The 6,472-nt window shown below is 32.4% G+C and overlaps 1 long non-coding RNA gene across 1 annotated transcript; it reads left to right on the plus strand.

The window, feature by feature from the left end:
* The first annotated feature begins 3,174 nt into the window (after positions 1-3,174).
* LOC122051985 lies at positions 3,175-5,968 on the plus strand. The gene is made up of 3 exons (XR_006131660.1): positions 3,175-4,048; positions 4,118-4,264; positions 5,775-5,968. It is a non-coding gene; the product is annotated as an uncharacterized LOC122051985 (long non-coding RNA).
* The last annotated feature ends 504 nt before the right edge of the window (positions 5,969-6,472 follow it).

Below are 6,472 nucleotides of genomic sequence, written 5' to 3' on the forward strand. Positions count from 1 at the left end.
TTCGTTTGCTATTAGATGAGCATTTAGTTTCTAGATTTCTTTTAGCTTACATGCATACTCGAGTTTTGTGAGTTAGTTAGCGCTTACTAAGCAATTTTGCTTATAGATGCATTTCCTCTTACTGCAGATAAAGGAAAGGAAAAACTATAGTAAAAGAAGGCGACAAGGAGGTGCGGATGGATGTGTGATGCCTGGACTATAGAAACCTTGGGATTTAGCATAAGAATTTCTTAACAAAGAGTTGAGTAGAATGTATTAGATGAGTCATTTAGTCTTCCGCTGCTAGTTAATTGTATGTTTTGAGTTTTTTTTAGAGTTTATGTATTGATCTTTACGTGTGAACAACTCTAATTAAGTAAAGTTAGTAGTCCAGTAGCGCTCCGCCCTCACAGACCAGTAGTGAGGAGGGTGGGGTGTTACACCAAACATGAAATTCATTACCTAAATTCATCTAAACCTAACCCAAATTCAAATCTGAAACGTAAAACGAAATCAAATAAACCAAATTCAAATAAAAAAATAAATTTAAATCAAATAACTATGAAACCAACTCAAACTCAAATTACCATCAAATCTATTATAACTATAAAAGTAATCGACATAAATTTAAAACCCAAACCTAAAAATTTAATAATTCAGGGGAGACTCCAAATTAGTTGGTACTTCTAAAACAATAGGTTACCCAATAGGCTAATTAGGATTAGATTAAAATGTGATAAAAGTTTAACTTAAAAAATAGCACTGGAGAAGTTTTGGATGATAGTAGGTTAGGAAAACTATGTCTATACATGTCTAGGAAGATATGATTTCGAGCTGGTACATTTGACTTAGTGGAACTAAATGAAGTTATCCTTTATCAATCCTAGCTAGTTATACCAAAGTTTTATTACTAAGTTCAGTGGATAGGACTTTTTGGAAAACCTCGAAGGTGCTTACACTAATGATATCCAGGTGACTCACCACAACTTAGAAATTTATCCAAAGAATGTCTGTTTGTTGAACTCAAAGCTAAATTTGATTCTAACACAAGTTTAAACCAACCCCTGAAATTAATTTAACTCATCTCACAAAATCATACGATTCCTTGATTGAAAACATAGATCGGGTGAAATGAATAAGAATTAAATTAAATTAAAAATAAATTGAATTAAACATATGTTAATTAATGTATTGCATATAACTTATTTTAAAACATCTTTTAAAAAATATTTTAAAAATGTTCTAAAAATTATTTTTAAATCCTTTTAAAAAATTATTTTAAAAATGTTTTAAAAATTATTTTTAAATTCTTTAAAAATGCTTTTTAAAATGTCTTAAAAATTCTTTTAAAAACTCCTTTTAAAAATTCTTTCAAAAATGTTTTAAAAAATCCTTTTAAAAATTCTTTCAAAATTTATTTAAAATATTATTTTAAAAATTATTTTAAAAAGTAGTTTGAAAATTATTTTTAAAATGTTTTAAAATTCTTTTAAAATCCTTTTTAAAAAATCTTTTAAAAATGTTTTAAAAATATTTTAAAAACTATTTACAAAAAATATTTTAAAAATCCTTTTAAAAACTTAGACACTTAACTTAAAACTTAAACTTTAATTAAAACTAAATCAATTAAAATCTAATTAAATTAAAGTTTAAACTGAATTAAATAATTAATAAGTAAAACTTAATTGAATTAAAACTCAAAATGTTATTCTAAACTTAACTTTAATCTAACCTTAATTAAGAACTTAGTTCAACATTAATTGAAAGCTTAATTTGTCTTAAAATTTAACTTAACTTGATTAGTACCATAATTTAACCTAATTAAGACATTAACTTTACCTTAATTCACTTTAAATTAAACTTGATGTTACAAAGTTAATTTAAACTTAACCTTAATTTAATGTAATCAACTTTAATTTCAACGTTAATCAAAATCTTAACTTTACTTTAATTAAACCATAATTTATATTAATTAAAGATTGACTCAAATTGAACCTTAATTTTACTTAACTTTGTTTACTAATTTTAACAAATTTAACTATGAATTAATTCAAACTTATAACTTGGTTAATCCTAACTCAACTTTAATCAATAATTTGTTTAAGTTAAACCTAATCAAAACTTAAAATTAACTCAATCAATTTAAATAAATTAAAATAAAATATTTTTATTAGTTAATTAACTCAATCAGTTAATATGAAATATAAGTTATTTTTTTTTTTTCAAATACCTATTAAATTAGGTCAAGTAAAAGTTAATTAATAAACCATTGATAATGATTTACTATTATTGAATTAGTAACAAATTATTTCATTTAACCTTAAACTTAATTTTAACTTAATATAACTAAATCTAAGGTTAATTAATTTTAGAATAATTGATTAATGATTAATCAAACTTAAGTGAACAATCATACTAAGATGTAAATAATATAGTTGATGAACACTAGTGTTACGAATAGTGAATTACTTAGGCACAAAGGTAGAGATCCTTGTTCCCAACAAAGATAACTAGAAGGTGCTAGGTTAAAGGGGAGCAAGGGCTTTGAAAATATGTTACACAATTTAACATGTCCAAACCCGAATATAACTTAAGGGGGAGTGTTAATTTAAGGGAGAGAAAGGGTTCAACTATTTTGAAAATATGTTAAAACACTAATTTGAAAATTTTTCTTAAACTTGCAACTTACGTTCAACACATCTTACTTGCTTTGAGAAAGTTTTTGACAAATCAAATCATTTTTAACTTGAAAATTACTTCTTACCTAATTTTGTTTGAAAGAATTTTGTAAAAGAAAACCTTTCTTCTACTTTGAAAATCTTTCTTAAAACTTTTATGTAAAATTACATTAAAATTTCTTTTCAAACTTATATTAAAAATCTATCTTAGAAAATTTTTGTTTAAAATTACTTTAAAACATATTTTCACTTTATTCTAAAATTATAAAATACGGTACCAAAATAATAAGTAAATAATAAGGTTATTTGACAAATAATCTTATTGAATTTTTCAAGAATTTTTAGAAATTTTCTAGAAATTTTTTGGAGCTTGTATGATGTCTTTTAAGGGGATCAATTATGGGCTTAAGGAAAAGTATGTTTCGAATATTTGGAGATAGAAGTTGATTGAGAAATTAATCTAGGATTTAATAAAAAATGCTTGTTTTTTTAACCTATTTCTCACCGTGCCCTAACCATCTTGAAGTGTCGATTCCCTTCCTCCCTCTTCCTCTTTGTCGTCAAGACCTCACCGCTGCTCCTCCCTCTCCCTATTCTCATCCTCTTCTCTCCCTCTCGCGATTCTCCCTACCCGATCGCCGGCCACCCGTGAGTTCACCGCCGATGGAGGTCTTCTCCTCTACCGTCCCTCACCCCCGCCACTCGATTCCACTTCATCGCTGGCACAAATTCATCGCCGCTCTTCCCCGGAGTCGCTTCAATCAAAGCCACCAGCCACAGTAAGCTCCCAATCTGCCATCGCCGACAGCCAAGCGGTGTTCTTTGTACCCTCGACGCTGATACCTCACGACCTCACCGCATGTTGACACCACTGACGCTGACCATCCACATGAGAACCGCTGGTAATGCAGCAACCATTCCCGGCAAAGGACGCGATGCTATTAACCGATGAGGCCGCCTGATCTTCCTTTTCCCTGATCTTCGCGAGCAAGACATCAGTGAGCTTCCCTTTTTCTAAGCCTTCTTCCTCTAGTGTCACCATTGATCTTTCTCCATCCACGAGCAAGAGGTTCTGTTTTTCCCTCTTCTTGCGAATCCTAGGCGAATCTACTCGCTATGCTGCCAATCACCGGAGGATCTGTTGAGCTAGCCGAATCGCAGGTTCTGCTTAGCCACCTATTCGCCTCTCATCTAGATTTGTTCTCAATGCAAGTAGCCAGACAGGATTACCTCAGCTAGTCGGGTCACAACACTCAATTCGTGATCAATCATGGCTCTTCACTGCCCTGTACACGATGTCGCTCATCCGGCCATCGCCATGAGATATTGCTGAAGAAGACGGGGAGATTGTTCCTCATCCTCACCAGTGCTGCCTCGCTACCACATTTGAGGTAACTAATTAATCTAGTAGATGAATTGAGAGATTTATTGATAACTAGTGCTAAGTTTGGGGTTGTTAGGATTAGGAGTCAGCGGATATACTAAGCTCCGACCATGTCTTTTGGCAACTCCTTTATGCCAGCCATCCCTCTAACAATGAGCTGCCTTCTTTCTCACTGTCACCACCTGAGGGATTTTGCATTGTCGTCAAAGCATAAGAAACGGAGGTAACGATTAATTATCGTTGAATAATCCTATAGATTCATCATGTTTAATAGTTGATTCAAAAGGATTAAATGATGGGTAAATTAATAACGTTGGGTTAGAAATAAACTATTCACATGGAGGAATTGGTGAGAATTAGGGTTGATGTAGGTTAAACCTAATTCAATTAAGGAATTGAGGTTAATGGGAGTTAATAATCAATTAGGGTTAAATTAATGACTATTTGATTTGGGTTAACCCTAATTAGGTTGGAGGTTTTATTTAGCTATTTAATTCATATGTAATTAGCTAAATAAAATATATTTATTGCAAGACTTTGATTCGAGACAAGCGTCTCGATGTGGGAGTTATATTGACATGATCTACATTTAAGGCGGATACTTCTTACCTTGATTCTATAGTTTTTTGAACTTAGTGCATGAACTATTTTGGATAAGAACTGTTTTACCTTGACTCCACTCTTATTTTTCCTGCACTTGATACTTCCACGTGATCTTTGAAATATTCGTTTTCATATCTATACAGTCTCTTGTTGTTGTCCATGATAAGTAGCAGATACTAGATACCATGTTTGTATGTTTTAACTGTTGTTTATTTATGTATTATATTGAGCATGCTGGCTTCATGTAACATACCTAATTTTTACTTATATTGGTATGATGACTGTTGTTTGTTTATGTACCGTATTGAGTATGCTGGCTTCATGTAGCATACCTAATTTTTGCTTATATTTGTATGATGACTGTTGCATTTGGTGCATCATATCATGACATGCATGTCAACGACCAATTCTCCCTTCCGGTCGAGAGAGTCGTTGACCAGGGCCGCATCCTTGGCCACTCGAGAGAGTGGTAGCTGGAATTGATGCCGCTTGTCCTGTCGTGCTTCCACTCGGTCACTCATAGGTAGTGATAGCTGGAGTTGCGAGTAGCAAGGACCCCCATCGCAAATGTAGCTAGTTAGCTACTATCCAACTGTCCCCTCGGCCACTCGAGAGAGTGGTATCTGGAGTAGTGTACAGTCTGTCACTGACCCGGCCTCTCGACCATACAGGGGGTCATAGTGTAGAGAGGTGGGCGGGAGTGACCATCTGTGCATACGTTGTTGTTATACTTGTTTTGGTTGCTGCTATTTACATATGCTGTTATTGCTTACTGTTGTTGCTCACTTATGTTGCTATGCTTGCTTATGTTGAGATATACCCTCATTGTAGGTGTTTAGTTCTTGGTTTACTTATTAGAAGTTTGTATATACTTTACATATCTCCTCTATAGTTATGAGCAGTATTGTAGCAGATTAGTACTACTTCTGACCTTCTATTACTAGCCTAGGATATAGTTTCAGGTATGAACATTTATTATGATTTTGTTTTAGTATCTGCTATTCCTCTTATGAGACTGTATACTCTTAGCTCACTTTCTATTTGTATATTATGTTCATGCACTATCTTTCCTTACCCACTGAGTTCCAATACTCACCACCCCACAAACTGGTTTTTCTTTCCCCAAGTAGCAGGTAGATGAATTATAGATGCTTGGAGAATCCCGACTGACGATCCCACTTCCCACATCATATCTGAGGACATTCATCGGTTTTATTTCCGTTTTATTTGTATTTTTAGTATTCAGCGGTTTTAGTATTGTATGAATTTGTCTGTGTTTGGAGTTTGATTCATGGTGTTTTGCTATCGTGATCTTGTGGTTGTGTAAGCCTAATTGGCTAGTAAACTTTAGTTGTAGATTGTGGGTTTTCTCTTCATTTTTCCGCTGTACTTTTAATATAGCCGTGTGGGCTGAATATTAACTACGTGGTTGTTTTATTGATTTATGTCCAGCCGGGTAGGCTATGTTATATAAACTGCGTGATTATGTATGTTCCAACCGTGTGGGCTGATGAATATGTTATATGTTGTGTATGTATGTATATTGGTCCCAATTGTCACTGGTACAGGAGAAATGTTGTCGGATTTTTATCTGACAGAGACTCCTCTGGGGCGTGACAGAAATACATTTTGACAATATTTTTAAATTAATTTACTAAATTTCTTATAAACATTGATTTGAAAAATTCTTCTAATATTTGCTTTAAAAATTTTTAAAAAATATTTGTAACATTATTTGTTGAATCTTGTTTGAAAAATATGTAATGTTTCAAAACTAATTTGCTTAAATTCTTTGAAAAGGTTTTTCAAAACTATTCTTACTAGCTAA

The sequence above is a fragment of the Zingiber officinale genome, chromosome 3A (assembly GCF_018446385.1).
Source record: "Zingiber officinale cultivar Zhangliang chromosome 3A, Zo_v1.1, whole genome shotgun sequence".
NCBI classification, from domain to species: Eukaryota; Viridiplantae; Streptophyta; class Magnoliopsida; order Zingiberales; family Zingiberaceae; genus Zingiber; species Zingiber officinale.